Raw genomic sequence first — 15,792 nt, 5'->3', positions numbered from 1 at the left:
TTCTGGTCATGCTCACCTGTGCAGCAATTTTGGCAAAGAGTATGTGAACACCTGTCAACCCAGTTAAGCTGTCCAATCCCAGCAGCCCCTGCACTTTGACTTCTAGGAGATCTAAGTGGGCTTGATCTAGAGACAAACTCATCACACACACTTCTTTCTGCCCTCTGTGTCGCAAAGAAAATGATCCTCATGAACTGGAAAACTAAAAAGAAATTAAGCATTACTCAATACCTGAACAGCTTGTTAGATTATACCACCTTAGACACATTGTCTGCTTCATCAAATCAATGACCAAAACTATACTCTGATTGATTCCATTTCCAGGTAAGGATGCGTGGGGCTCGCGTACTGTGTCATGTCTGGCACAGTGGTGGTGGGGTGACTAGTGGTTGGGGGTGCCTGCCTGCCTAAGGAACCAGGACAACGGGTTGGTGGACTCTGGGCTGGCCGCATAGGTCCCCTGCGGTGGGGGTGTGGTGGCTGCTGAGACCGGCGGCCCTGTGCCGGAGTGGGACCGTTTTGAGGGTTGGCGTGTGCCTGTCTCCGGGGAGCCGGAGGCGGGCCTCCCTGCCGGTGTGCGGGGGCGGATCTGGGGGTGGAGACCTGGGTGACCTGTGTCCGGGGGACTCCCTCTGGGGGTGCCTGCCTGTGCTCAGAGGGGTGTCTTTTCCCTGGGGCGCTGACCCTGCTCGGGTGGGGCGCTGCCTGCCCTAGCGGTCCGACGCCCTCTGGTAACTGCTTGGGCCTGTCGCAGGGGGGGTTGGCGGACTACTCAGGCTAGAACCTTCATTGGGCCCTGGGCGGAGGCTGGCCCTCAATGCACAACCGCAGAGTATGTGTGTGGGTTTGAGTGTCACACTACACGGGGCGAGCATGGGCATACTTGAGCGAGAGAATGGGTAAGTGTGAAAGAAGGGTGAGGATGGCTCTGGCTGTGCTGCGTGTGGCGCCTGGGCAGTAGTACTGCGGTCCCTGGGTCTCGGCTGTCCCTTCCTGGCTGGGGGTTGTGGGGGGTAGTGGGATAGGTAGCAGAGCCAGTCGGGAACCTGGCTCTGCGGACCCTGGTGCTCTGCTTCCCAACTACAATTTTCCGCATTCATTCACTTAGGTCTGCAAGGGGCGTCCTGCTGATGGAGGGACCGGGGCTACTGGGAATTGGTTCCGTCCCTTCCAAGTGGGATGTTCTGCAGTTTTAATTGCATTAGTCATACACACTTGTCCAGGAATCTGGGGGCTCCTTCCGGGGGGGCCAGTAGACGGAGCCTTCCCATTGATGGCTCTGTCTGCTGGACCCCTCGGAGAATTGGGTATCTCCCAAAGTTCCTCATACTTAGTCACATACACATACATTTAAGGCCGGGGGTGGGCTCCTTCACTGGGGCCTGGGGCTGAGGCCAGTTGTGGCCTCGCCCACTGGCCCTGGTGGAGAGATCACCACCCTGTTTTAACTGCAAAAAGACATTTAGGGCGAGGGCGGGCACTGTCCGGGGGACACACCGTCAGCCAGCGGTTGTGCTCCTGGAGGTGTCACCCACCTTCAGTGCACTTTAGTTCCACACACTCATGTCCAAGCTGAGTTGCAGGGTTCTGGGGTACCTTTTTCTGCTGCCCTCTGCCTCCCCCGGGTTGGGGGGGTTGGTCGGGGCTCGGGAGGAGCTGCGGTCCCTGCCTGGGGCCACATGGACGGCAGACCGGAGACCTACCCTCCCCACGTATGTGACCAAGCGAATGGTGTGGGTGCGAGAATGTATCTGAGAGTGCATTGGTTCACGTATGATTGACTAGTTTGTTGTGAGAGAGTCTATGGTGTTTGTATGTGTTGATGTGAAGATGTGTGTTGCACATGTGGTGGGTGTATGCGTCTGTGTTTGTGTGAGTTGGTATGCGTGTGGTGCGGTTGAAGTGTGGGGGGTCCGGTTTTTCGCCCGGGGTACGATGATCGTCTGCCTGGGTGGTCTCTTTTCTGCTGACCCCACCAATTGCTGGCCTTGTGCTGCAGGCCGCGGTGGCACCAGGGGATGAGGTTGGGCCGATGGGGTTGGCCCCGCTCCGCTCGTGTGGGGGTGGTGGACTGGGGGCGGGCCCCACTCTGCGCACGGGGGCATCTTTTGGCGGGCTCCCTACGGACCGTGGGTCCTCGGGCTCTACTCTTTCAGGCCAACCCTCCCGCCGGGGGGAGTGTTTGCCCCTGGTTCTCATGGGGCGGACAGCGTTGACCTCCAGTGGCCCGCTCTGGCCTCGGGTGCTGTCTCTGTGGCTGCTGCAGCTCTGCCTGGGGGGCTCTGTGTGGGCGGCTTGGGTCGCAACACCTGCCCTCCTGGAACTGAAGGTGTGTAGGCTCCCTGGCTGCTGGGATTCCTTCCTCTGTCTGCTGGATGGGCGTAGTGGCCGAGCCCCTCACATCACCCTGGCTTCCACAAGTGGCATTGTTCATGCACCAACGTCTGCCTCACCCTTTGGGTGAATAATGTTAAGCTACAGCCTTACTAACCTTGTAGTGGGACACTTTCCAAATCCAACTGTAAGTATTATTGACACTTATCACTACCAATATGAATAATGTGTGAATATGGAATTTGTGGTGTTGTATGTCATGACTTTTATTAAGTAGTATGGGATATGTATAATAATGCACATATATAGGTATATTGTATGTATATGTTTGTATTAGTATGTGCACATACCTTAGCACTATTATTGGTATTAGTATTAATCTCCAAGGTAAACCACAGTACAAAAATTGTTTAGATATGAATGTGTTAGCCTAAGGTACATCCCTGCTTCTTTTTTTTTTTTTTTGCTCCGATTGTTTACTTAACAGATTTGCTTGGTTTCAGCAGCTGGTTGCACCCCTTGCCCCCCCCCCCCCCCCCCCCCCCCCCCACCCCCCCATCCTCCCGCATACACACCCTAAAGCAGAAACCTAACCTGTCCACCAACACAGCAACATCACACACATTTTGGATTAGCTAAATAAACCATTAAATAAACCATAAATCAGGAAGAGTATATATATTCTATATATACTCTTCTTGTTAAAGCAAAGCTGTCCATCACAATATGGCATTCAGCGTAATATATGCTGCTTGCTAAACTGCTGGACAGAACAAAAAAAAAAAAAAAGAAAAAAAAAGTTGTTTCTTTATTCATCTGTAAGGTACTTGAGACACATAGTCTCCCAACACGGCATGGAAACAGATCTCGAAAGTGTTACAGCACTTAAAACATGGCTAAGTCCCAGAAACCCTAAAGTGCTGCGTTCCTTCCTAGGGTTCACTGGGTATTATAGGCGGTTTATTAAAGATTTCTCTAAAATACTGAATGGTGACAATGACCCTGCAGTCAATGAAGTGATCCATCAACTTGAATCAGGGGAAACACCTCCCCCTACAGTATGTAAAGGAATTGCAGAACTCCCCATTTTTCAGCGTGAAATAGGCAAGCTTGAGTTACAGAATGTGATCCTGTATAGGAAAAAACAAGCAGGTAAAGAAACTCTGTATCAACTTGTTCTTCCTGAAAGCCTAAGACAAATGGTTTTAAAATACCTTCACGATGACACGGGTCATCTGGGGATGGACTGAACTCTCAACCTCATACGAGCCAGATTCTTCTGGCCAAAAATGGCCTCAGATGTTAAAAGAAAAATCAAAAGTTGTCACCGATGTATCTGCAGAAAAACATCAGCACCTCCTGCATATATCCAAGTCACCAGACCACTTGAGTTGCTTTGCATTGATTTTCTGACAATTAAACTAGACTGTAGCAACACAGTATGTCCTTGTCATGACAGACTTTTTCACAAAATATGCAGTGGCAATACCCACGCCAAACCAACAAGCTATCACTGTAGCCAAAGCCCTGTGGGAGAATTTCATTGTCCATTATGGATTACCGGGAAAGATTCATAGTGATCAAGGTGCTCATTTTAAATCGAAAAGAGTCAAACAGCTTTGTGAGTTGCTGGCATACAAAAAGTCAGAACATCTCCATATCACCCCCGGGGAAACCCTGTGGAGAGATTTAATCGAACCTTGTTTAACATGCTTGGTGCACTTAAGAAGATAAGAGACACTGGTGTGATTTTGTCTAGCCACTTGTGCACGCATATAATTGCACTAAACATGAAAGCACCGGGTTCACGCCATAGGAGCTAATGTTCTGTAGGTAACCCAGTCTAGCTTGCCTTCAGTGTCCCTTTGAACCAATGTCAGCAAAAATAACATTCAGTATGTCAAAACGCTAAAATCTCATGTCCAAGAGAGTTATCAATGGGCTACCAAGAGTGCTGCCAAAGTTGCTGAACGTAATAAAGTTCGCTATGTCAAGCATGTCATTGAATCTGTCCTTGAAGTTGGTGACCGTGTGCTGTTAAGGAATGTCGAGCTCAGAGGCAAAAAACAATTTGACCAATAAATGGGAGTCCACTGTATATGTGGTGTTAAGTCAGAGAGACAAGCTATCTGTGTATTTTCCTCCCACTATACAAACCAGGCCTCATAGGCCAAGTACACGCCAACACCCAACAAGTGAACCAGATTTTGAATGCAGTTTTGAGGAAGATGAAAGCTACCAGTTCTATTATCCCCCAGATCCTCCTAGGAAGATCTCAAGGTCTATTGAGGAAAACAGAGTAGTCTTTCCATCCAGATTTAACTTGAGTTGACAAAGAACCTGAAATGGGAAACTTACCTGCAAAGGAAGGAGAACATGAAGTGATGACAAATGAGGAAATTATTGCTGGTTCAACTGAAACCATTGCAGAAAACCTAGATGACACTGAAATACTCAGAGATGATACTGTTGATAATGATAATGGGAGAAATTATCCTGACATAGAGCCGACTGTCAGATGATCTACCCTAGCAAGGAAGGTGCCCAAACAGTTAACCTACCCTCAGCTTGGTAATCCTCTGGTAAGCATATTTCAGTCCTTATTCCAGAGCTTAAGTGAAGCAGTCACTGGTTCTATTCAATACACAAACTCAAAGTAGTTTAATTGTGTACTATGCAAAGGGACTTGCATAGATTAAAACAGGGAGGGTGTAACCGAGGCTAAAATAGAGGTTAAAGTAGGCTTTTATCATGACAAATTAAAAGTCAATAAATACATAAATAAATGGATAAATATGCACTTTATTTTAAACTATAATGTTACTTCATGATACTGTATTTTATTTGGGTTGAAAAACATGTTAGAAGTATGCAATTATATTGTTTATGTTGATTTATGTTTTTAACTACTACTGTATATGATCTGTAATCTCACCTTTTTATTCTGGAAAGGCCCGCTGCTGCGTGAGCCAGGTGGCTAGTAACAGCCAATCACATCATTCTTGTACTTCCTTCTTTTCTGGTGTGGTACTTTCCGACGGCATGTGTAGAGCTGAAGAGCCACGATAAGATAAGCAAGTTTGAAAATTGTTAATTGATATATTTTTCTCATCTTTGAAAGAGTATTTTTGTATTAACCCTGCTTTAATAAGGGAACTTTATTTTGTACGTCTTTGAAAAGGACTTGGTAAGTCATGGAAACATATTTTATTATTTATATTGTAAGAGATGTTATTGTGGATGGAAATGGGGAAGAAATTATATTGTCTTATATTACCATTGATGAATATTACCGTACATTTTGTGCTTAAATACGGTACTTGCACTTTGTAATATCTTTATGTGTGTTCCGTTTGCCACCGTAATCGTGTCATGTCCTCTTAATGAGCAACAATTAAGAGGCCACGTGTTTTCTGTTAAGTTATTTGCTACTGTCAAGATCTTTGGTTTTGGTTTCTTGTTTTATTCTGAAGGACTCTCTGTTTTCACTTAGTTGTCATGTTTTGGTTCCAGTTTCCTGGTATATTTTGTAGTACTTCCGGTTTCTGTTTTCATCTTGATAGTTCCCGCTTCACGTCTCGGTCTCATTACACACACCTGTCTCAGATTAGTCATCACCCCACAGGTATTTAACCACAACTAGTCACCACAGCCAGTTGCCAGATCATTGAATGCCAGTCATCACCTTCCAGCAATACTCTCAGTTTATCTTACCTTGTCTTGATCCTGTTCCGTGCTTCTGACCACCGACTCCTGCTTAATCCTGTATGTACCGTTGCCGTGTTTACTCTGTTGCTGAACCTTGCCTGCCTCTGGACCTGATTACGCCTGCTCCTTGTGTACTGAATAGTGATGGGAAGTTCCGTTCTTTCAACTGACTCAGACCTTTAAGTCTCGTTCAGTAAAGTGAATGAATAATTTCGAGTCAGTCATTCATTTACAGCAGGTGGCGCTGTGGGCGTTGTAATAATGGCCGCGATTCTCAAACACTATATACTGACCACTAGCAATTCAAACCATATGAAAACCTAGCAAATACGCACCACATAGACGTGACTTATGTCCTGCATCTCCCCTGCCATTGTTGTTTAACAGCGCGACAGTCGCTTGGTAGCTGTAGGAACGAACTGGAGCACTTGCTGCGCGCTACAGAGCCTGCGCAGCTCGGTGGTCACGTGACAAGTGAACGAACGAACAACCCATAAGAACGAGTCCCTTAAAGAACTGTAGTACTTGGTGCTCGCCACAGAGCCTGAGATGTGAACGATGAACTATGAATGAGAACGATGAACTAAACGTAAAGTAAAAAGTTAAGTAAAACTTATTTTGACAATTAGTGAGACTTTTAAAGCAAAAAGTAACAATAAGTTCACTAAAATATTTACCTGGTGCATTTATTTGATCCCAAATGTGACATTATTATTATTATTTATTATTATTATTATTATTATTATTATTATTATTATTATTATTATTATTATTATTATTATTATTATTATTATTATTATTATTATTATTATTATTATTTTAGGACGACGTATAACACAATTAACATGTTAATAGAATTTTCAAAAATATTTATGAACACACTTATCACTCTTTACATTATATGCACAATTAAACTACACATTTCTCCAAGAATCAAAGACCACCATATAATTATGATTCCATGAATAAATATTGTATGTCGGCTGTCAGGTGACAAATAAATAAACAACAGAAATCAGACATCGCTCATTTCCTTTTTTATCAGCCCACACAGCACCGTAGCTGAGCCACAGCTGTGACGTGACAAAAGAACGAACAAACGATCCATAAGAATCCGTAGGAACAAATCAGGAACGAACTAGAGCGCTTGCTGCTCTACAGAGCCTGCGCAGTTCGGCTGTCACGTGACAAAAGAACTAATCCTTGAGGAAGGACGCTCAGTTGAGTGAGTCCTGAACGAATCATTTCTGTTTCCGGTCCTGCTGACTGAGTTTAAGCAGCTGCTGCCATGTGGCGAGAGAAGGTACTGCACGTAATGAACGAGTTGTTTACTGAGAGGACTCGTTCCTCCCGAGTCAATTAAAACACTAGTTCATATTGAACGAATCGTTCATGAACGACCCATCACTAGTACTGAAACCTGAGCCTTATTGTGTATGACCTGGACCGTCTGTGATACCGATTGTTGAATTAAGCCTTGATTTCTACTGCCTATCTTGTGTCTTTCCACTATGCATGTGGGTCCGATCCCTGCCTTAGCCTGAAGGAACGATCTGGCCCGACTTGGACCAGCCAGTGCCCAGACTTCGTCCAGGTCAGTGACTGTTTTTGTTTTTTTTCCTTTTTCCTGTCTGCTCGGCTGCATGTCCTAATCACTTGCCGGAGTAATGGAGCTGTGCTGCCTGAGTCTACCGGAGGACATTCGCGGGGACCTCGAAAGGCTGGCCAAAAAATATGCGGAAGCGCCCAGTCTTGATGCCCGTCTCCGCCTAGTGAAACTCCAGTCCAGTCAGGTCACGCCCAGGCTCCAGTCCAGTCAGGTCATGCCCAGGCTCCGGCCTTGCCCCAGCCAGGTGGCACAAAACTTTGGTCAAGCTCAAGAAAAACATCTTCTACTCCGCCTACTCGGCAGCCGCACGCAGCACTGCCGGCTCCAGAGAGGAGCCCGCATGCAGCACTGCCGGCTCCAGAGAGGAGGCCGCAAGCAGCACTGCCAGCTCCAGAGAGGAGGCCACCCCAGTTCCTGTTGGCTCCAGTGAGGACGCCACCCCAGTTCCGGTTGGCTCCAGTGAGGACACCATTCCCGTTCCCGTTGGCTCCAGAGAGGACGCCATTCTAGTTCCTGACGGCCTCCAGGAGGAGGTCCTTCCAGCCGCAGCTCCTGCCGGTCTCCAGGAGGAGGTCGTCCCAGCCGCTCCCCTGTCGGCCTCCAGGAGGAGGTCATCCCAGCCCCAGTTCCTGTCGGCCTTGGAGAGGTTGTTCCAGCTCCAGTTATTGTCGGCCTCCAGGAGGAGGTCGTCCCAGCTTCAGTTCCAGTCGACCTTCAGGTGGAGGTCATCCCAGCTTCGGTTCCTGTCGGCCTCCAGGAGGAGGTCCTCCCACTCGCAGTTCCTGTCGGTCGCGGAGAGGTCGTTCCAGCTCCTGTCGGCCTTCAGGCGGAGGTCGTCCCAGCTGCAGCTCCTGTCGGCCTCCAGGAAGAGGTCACTCCTGCTTCAGTCCCTCTCGGCCTCCAGGTGGAGGTCGTTCCAGCTTTAGTCCCTGTCGGCCTCCAGGCGGAGGTCGTTCCAGCTTCAGTTCCTGTCGGCCTCCAGGCGGAGGTCGTTCCAGCTTCAGTTTCTGTCGGCCTCCAGGAGGTGGTCGTACCAGCTTCAGCTCCTGGTGGTCCTGCAGAGACCACCTTCCTTGTTTCTTTTCACACAGGAGCCGTTCCGGGAGGTGCCGGAGGTTCCTGCACTTTACTTCAGCTCATTAGTTCCAGCTGCTGTTCATTAGTAATCAAGTCTCTCTGTATTTAACCACCAGTATTCAAACTAGTCCTTTGCCAGATTGTGAGTTCTCATACCCGTTTGAGCATTACCTTGTCTTGCTTACCTATTACTGAAATCGCAGTTTGGATTTTCCTTGTGTGTACCATAGCTTTGCCTGCTTATCCTTTTGCCTGACCTCCTGTACCCTTGCCATTCTGCCTCTCTGGTTTTGAGCTCTGCCTGTACAACGACGACAAGATTGAATTAAACCCTTTTCTACCTACCTGTTTGCCACTGATCTAGATCCCTGTGCTGGATTGTCTTAGTGGCCTCTTTGCACAGTCTACACCTTGGGTCTTGTCTGGTGTGGTAGATCTGGGCTTCTATGGCTCTGGTGCTCAGGGCCTGCTCCTGCGCAGCCAGGATGAGTGCCTCTGTGCTGTCCTTCAGCCCAGCCCTTTCAAGCCATTGGTAGGATTTGTTGAGATCAGCCACTTCAGTTATGTTCCGGTGGTACATCCCGTGCAAGGGCTTGTCCTCCCATGATGGTCCCTCTTCCAGCATCTCATCCTCTGTTCTCCACTGCCTGAGACATTCACTCAGCACGTCATCTGTCGGGGCCTTATCCTTGATGTACTTATGGATCTTGGATGTTTCATCCCGGATAGTGGTTTTCACACTCACTATTTCTCGGCCTCCTTCTTTGCCGCTAGCGTATAGTCTCAGGGTGCTGGATTTGGGGTGAAACCCTCAATGCACGGTGAGGAGTCTTAACATCTGTGGTCTGTATCTCTTCCTTTGGCCACCTTATTATTCCCGCAGGGTATCTGATCACTGGCAGGGCGTAGCTGTTTATTGCCTGGGATTTGTTCTTGCCATTGAGCTGGCTTCTTAGGACTTGCCTTACTCGTTGGAGGTATTTGGCTGTTGCCGCATTCCTTGTTGCCTGTTCACGGTTACCATTCGCCTGTGGTATTCCAAGGTACTTGTAACTGTCCTCAATGTCTGCTATTGTTCCTTCTGGGAATGAGACCCCTTCTGTGTGGATAACCTTCTGTGTGGATTCCGAATGACATCCCAATGTCCGAGCTGTAAATCCTGGTGGTGTGGATCAGTGAGTCGATGTCTCACTCATTCTTGGCGTACAGCTTGATGTCATCCATGTAGAGGAGGTGACTTATGGTGGCCCCGTTCCGGAGTCGGTATCCATAGCCAGTCTTGTTTATTATTTGGCTGAGGGGGTTCAGACCTATGCAGAACAGCAGTGGGGACAGTGCATCTCCTTGGTATATGCCACATTTGATGGATACTTGGGCAAGTGGCTTCCCATTGGCTTCAAGGGTGGTTCTCCACAACCTCATCGAGTTTGCAATGAAGGCCCTTAGAGTTCTATTGATGTTGTACAGCTCCAAGCATTCGGTGATCCATGTGTGTGGCATTGAGTCATAGGCTTTCTTGTAGTCGATCCAGGCTGTGCACAGGTTGGTGTGTCGCACTCTGCAGTCTTGGGAGACTGTTCTGTCTACCGGGAGTTGGTGTTTGGCTCCTCTGGTATCCTTACCAATGCCCTTCTGTGCTTCGCTCATGTATTGAGCCATGTGCCCACTTATCTTAGCTGCGATGATGCCTGACATGAGCTTCCATGGTGAAACCTCCCCTCTGACCTGGTCCCCTGGCTCCCCCTTGCCGTAGCATTTGTGTTGTACCTCGTCAATCTCAAGTTGTGATAGCTGTTGCCGTTTGTGGATGTTGGAACACTGAGCTACTAGTTGCTTCGCCGTCAGTCTTGAATGTGGCCGCACATTCTTTTCATGTAACTTGAGTAGTAGCATTCCAACAGTTCTCTGTTCTCGCACCTTAGCTATTTCTTTCTTGTTCCAGTAGCCCACTTCTCGCCAAGGTGCTCTGGTTCCCCAACACCTGACGCAGACCTTGTTAGACCGGGCGACATCTGAGCCGGTATCTCATGTGGTTCTTTGTCTCTCATCATCATGAGGTAGGCGGTAGCTTGAAGGGTCTTGCCCACACTGGATGCTTATTGTGAAAAGGGACAACCACCCCGGTTGTCCAGTCCAGAGGAACTCTCCCCCTCGTCCACGCGATGTTGCAGAGGCGTGTCACCCAAGACAGCCCCACAACATCCAGAGACTTGAGGTACTCAGGACGGATCTCATCCACCCCTGCTGCTCTGCCACAGAGGAGCTTACAAACTACCTCGGTGACCTCAGCCTGGGTGATGGGCGAGTCCGCCTCTGAGTCCCCTGCCTCTGCTTCCTCAGCAGAAGGCATGGCGAAGGGGTTGAGGAGATCCTTAAAGTACTCCTTCCACCGTCCAATAACATCCCCAGTTGAGGTCAACAGCTCCCCACTTCCACTGAAAACAGGGTTGGTAAAGAACTGCTGCCCCCTCCTGAGGCGCCGAACAGTTTGCCAGAATCTACCCATCAGCGCTTTCCAACACTCCCTCCAGAGATCCCAAGAAGGCCGGGTACTCCACACTACAATTTGGCCTGTAAGCACAAATGACAGTGAGTGACCTATTCCCCACCTGAAGGCGCAGGGAAACGACCCTCTCGTCCACTGGGGAAAACTCCAACACATGGCGACTAAGCTGGGGAGCTATGAGCAAGCCCACACCAGCCCGCCGCCTCTCACCGCAGGCAACTCCAGAGTAGAAGAATACTACTCTAGTATTATACTACTCCCAATAGCCAGATTGGTTATCCAGGGATTGGGTCGCCTAGGCTCCTGCCTTCGACTGCTGCCCAATCCACTTTGCACCGGTCCCCTATGGTTCCTCCTGCGGATGGTGGGTCCACTTGAGGACGGTCCCACGTCGCTCTTTCGGGCTGTGCCCCGTGGGAATTGGCCCGGCCCCCAGGCGCTCGCAAACGAGCCTCAACCCTAGGCCTGGCTCCAGGGTGGGGGCCCGGCTGTGCCATACCGGGCAACGTCTCTGGCTTTGGTCGTCTGCCTTTCATAGGGGGTTTTTGTGCTGGTATAGTACTGGTTTGTAAAATCGTGGCATGACATAAATGACCTCCTTTCTGTCAGGCTGCTCAAATTCTGCTCAGAGGGCTGGTTCACAAGGTCCTCCATATAACGACCTAGGTCCAGCAGGACTTTATTGAAGATGGTCTCCATCACATTTTCCACATAATCTGCACCATAACACGAGAGCTACAAATTACCCGTCAACAGACTAAAATGTCAAAATAAATTGACCAACTGCATACAGAGGAAATATATAGACAATAATACAGATCAGATTATGAATACTAAAACTACTGAATTGTAAAATGCTATATCTCTGTCAAATAAAACTGCCTATTGGCCAACAAATTATCATACTGCTGTTAAATGTACATACCTTTGCGCCTGAGGTGGGTAACAACTCTTCTACAAGGTAGCCGTGTGTCCACAGCCTGCAGTGGCGTCAGTTTGAGAAACAACCTCCTTGCCTTTCGGTAGCTAGAATGCATCAGCCTGTATAAAAAAACAACAGTCACGTTTACAGCTACAGTAGCTGACAAGATAAGCAACACATATGAGAAGACAGCAACAACATACATGTTAGCTGCTAACATGACGCTAGCAGCTAAAATGTGAGCTGAGTGAATGACCTCATTACCATATATCACACAATTCGAACCGAACAAATGCTGGAGAGGGTTGGAGTCATCCAAATTGCATGGCAGCACCTTGCTACACTGTCTCTCTGTCTCTGTCAGGAACGCTCGGATGAGGACCCAAATGCACAGCGTACACAGGTTGACGGTGATTAAAAGGTGGTTTATTCCAGTTAGGCAGAGACGACGTCAGGGACAGGCAAGATTCATACACAAGAGAGATACAATACCAGAATCATCGAGCGTCAGATCGTGGTCAGGCAGGCAAGGTCGGTAACAGGCGGGTACAACACCAGGGCAGACAGAACAGACAGGGATAAGGCAGGCTCAGAGTCAACAGTCCAGAATCAAGGTACGTAAAACACGGCCGGACAGGATCAAGGAAACTGGGAGCTATGACGGGTACACACAAACAACGATCTGGCAAAGGACTATGGGAACAGGTGGTGGCTAAATACACAGAGTGATTACGTAATTACTGACAGGTGTGGATACTGGGAACAGGTAAGTGACAGCTGACAGAGAACAGGAAGTTTAACAAAATAAAACAGGACATGGCGTGACAACAGGAAACAACTAGAACAAAAACCCAGATCATGACAGTACCCCCCCCCCCCCCCCCCCCCCCCCATGGCGCCTTCCACGGTGCCCACGGAAGCCCCCCCCCCCCCCCAAACCAGGGCGGGCGGAGGGTGGTCCCAGGAGGAGGGACCGAATCCCTACCCCTTACGGGAAACGAGCAGGGTGGGTGGAGGGAGGACCGGAGGAGGGCCAAAACAAGAGTCCACATAACAAAACCAAAGTCCACGAACGGGGAAGACACGAAGTCCAGGGATTCCCTCACGGGGGGTGAAGGCGTGGCGAGATCCTGCTCAGCCGCCGCTGAGCCAGGGTGGCACTCTTAGTGCCCTTGGGCTGGGCCGACATCCCCGAGGACCACCCCGAACGGCGATGTCCTCCAGGCGGACGCCGATCCTGAGGACTGAGGGGTCGAGGCAGACGGCGCCGCAGGAGGCAGCGCCATCCAGGCAGCAGGAGGCGCCGAGGGCGAGGCCACCAGTCCGGCAGCCGAGACAAGGACGAGGCAGGAACCAGAGACGTCCTCCTTGGACCTCCGCGACGAGACACAGGAACCAGCGGCGTCCTCCTTGGACCTCCGCGACGAGACACAGGAACCAGCGGCGTCCTCCTTGGACCACCGCGATGAGAAACAGGAACCAGCGGCGTCCTCCTTGGACCACCGCGACGAGAAACAGGAACCAGCGGCGTCCTCCTTGGACCACCGCGACGAGAAACAGGTGCAAATGCGGCCGGAGCCGGGCCGCCAGGAACCGATGCAGATGCGGCCGGAGCCGGGCCGCCAGGAACCGATGCAGATGCGGCCGGAGCCGGGCCGCCAGGAACCGATGCAGGTGCGGCCTCCTCCTGGAGGTCGGCGGGAACCGCGGCGGCAGCTCCGGCTGGCGCGACCTCCTCCTGGAGGTGCGCAGGGACTGCAGCTGGGGCGACCCCCTCCTGGAGGTGCGCAGGGACTGCAGCTGGCGCGACCCCCTCCTGGAGGTGCGCAGGGACTGCAGCTGGCGCGACCCCCTCCTGGAGGTGCGCAGGGACTGCAGCTGGCGCGACCCCCTCCTGGAGGTGCGCAGGGACTGCCACTCCGAGATTGACAGGAACGGCCGCAACATGGCCGACAGGAACGGCCGCAACATGGCCGACAGGAACAGGAACAGGAACAGGGACTGGAACGGCCGCAACATGGCCGACAGGAACAGGGACTGGAACGGCCGCAACATGGCCGACAGAAACAGGGACTGGAACGGCCGCAACATGGCCGACAGGAACAGGGACTGGAACGGCCGCAACATGGCCGACAGGAACAGGGACTGGAACGGCCGCAACATGGCCGACAGGAACAGGGACTGGAACGGCCGCAACATGGCCGACAGGGACTGGGACAGGGACGACCTCTACATGGCCGACAGGGACTGGGACAGGGACTGGAACGACCTCTACATGGCCGACAGGGACTGGAACGACCTCTACATGGCCGACAGGGACTGGAACAACCTCTACATGGCCAACAGGGACTGGAACAACCTCTACATGGCCGACAGGGACTGGAACGACCTCTACATGGCCGACAGGAACAGGAACGGCTTCAACATGGCCGACAGGAACAGGAACGACCTCTACTTGGCCGACAGGAACAGGAACGACCACTACTTGGCCGACAAGGACAGGAGCGGCGTCCTTACTAGAGCCGGCGGCGCTGCTCTCAGGCTCCTCACAGGAGCCGGCGGCGCTGCTCTCAGGCTCCTCACAGGAGCCGGCGGCGCTGCTCTCAGGCTCCTCACCGGAGCCGGCGGCGCTGCTCTCAGGCTCCTCACCGGAGCCGGCGGGGACTGAAACGGCGTCTCCTCTGGAGCTGGCATGGCTAATTGCCGCTGCCGAGCTAGACGGAGCAGACGTCGGGCCTGATCGGGTGTGCATAGCACTTGTTCTACAGGTGATGACCTCTGGCTGGGACAAGACCTGCGCGGGAGTGGGCTGGACCGGGACAGGACCCGACTGTACTGAGACAGGACTCGACTGAACTGGGGTCTGGACGTGACTCGACTGGACGGGGGCCTGGACTAGACTCGGCTGGACGGGAACCTGGACTAGGCTCGACTGGACGGGAACGGGACTCGACTGGACTGGGACGGGACTCGACTCGACTGGACGGGAACCTGGACTCGACTCGACTGGACGGGAACCTGGACTGGGCTCGACTGGACGGGAACCTGGACTGGGCTCGACTGGGCTGGAACGTGGACGGGACTCGGGTGGGCTCGACTGGAACGGGACCTGAGCTGGGCTCGACTGGAACCGGACCTGAGCTGGGCTCGACTGGAACGGGACCTGAGCTGGGCTCGACTGGAACGGGACCTGAGCTGGGCTCGACTGGAACGGGACCTGAGCTGGGCTCGGCTGGACTGAAGGCTGAACAGGGCGCGGCTGGACTGAAGGCTGAACAGAGCGCGGCTGGACTGAAGGCTGAACAGAGCGCGGCTGGACTGGAGACTGAACAGAGCGCGGCTGGACTGGAGACTGAACAGAGCGCGGCTGGACTGGAGACTGAACAGAGCGCGGCTGGACTGGAGACTGAACAGAGCGCGGCTGGACTGGAGACTGAACAGAGCGCGGCTGGACTGGAGACTGAACAGCGCGCGGCTGGACTGGAGACTGAACAGCGCGCGGCTGGACTGGAGACTGCGGAGACAGGGGATCACACGAGTGCAGGAAGTCCTCCCAGCGGAGTAAACGTGGAGCTGGGCAGGCTGGTGCAATCATGACGGTCCGACGGGGCTGGGAGGATGAAACCGAAACCATTG

General features: G+C 51.5%; 1 protein-coding gene across 3 annotated transcripts in view; it reads right to left on the bottom strand.

The window, feature by feature from the left end:
- The window catches only part of LOC114869280 (vasodilator-stimulated phosphoprotein-like), a 46,835-nt gene that overhangs the window by 26,201 nt on the left and 4,842 nt on the right, over positions 1 to 15,792 (bottom strand). The window contains exons 2-4 of one of the 3 annotated variants that reach the window (XM_029173365.3): positions 12,160 to 12,275; positions 5,270 to 5,386; positions 4,896 to 4,968 (exon numbers count right to left, since the gene is read on the bottom strand). The gene's annotated coding sequence lies outside the window, so the exon portion shown is untranslated. The remainder of the gene's footprint in view (positions 1 to 4,895; positions 4,969 to 5,269; positions 5,387 to 12,159; positions 12,276 to 15,792) is intronic. The other 2 variants (XM_055514368.1, XM_055514369.1) reach the window with 2 other exon arrangements.

Source organism: Betta splendens, chromosome 14 (genome assembly GCF_900634795.4).
Source record: "Betta splendens chromosome 14, fBetSpl5.4, whole genome shotgun sequence".
Classification (NCBI taxonomy): Eukaryota; Metazoa; Chordata; class Actinopteri; order Anabantiformes; family Osphronemidae; genus Betta; species Betta splendens.
The sequence above is the reverse complement of the archived record's forward strand: the minus strand, read 5'-3'. Positions and strand labels throughout refer to the sequence as shown.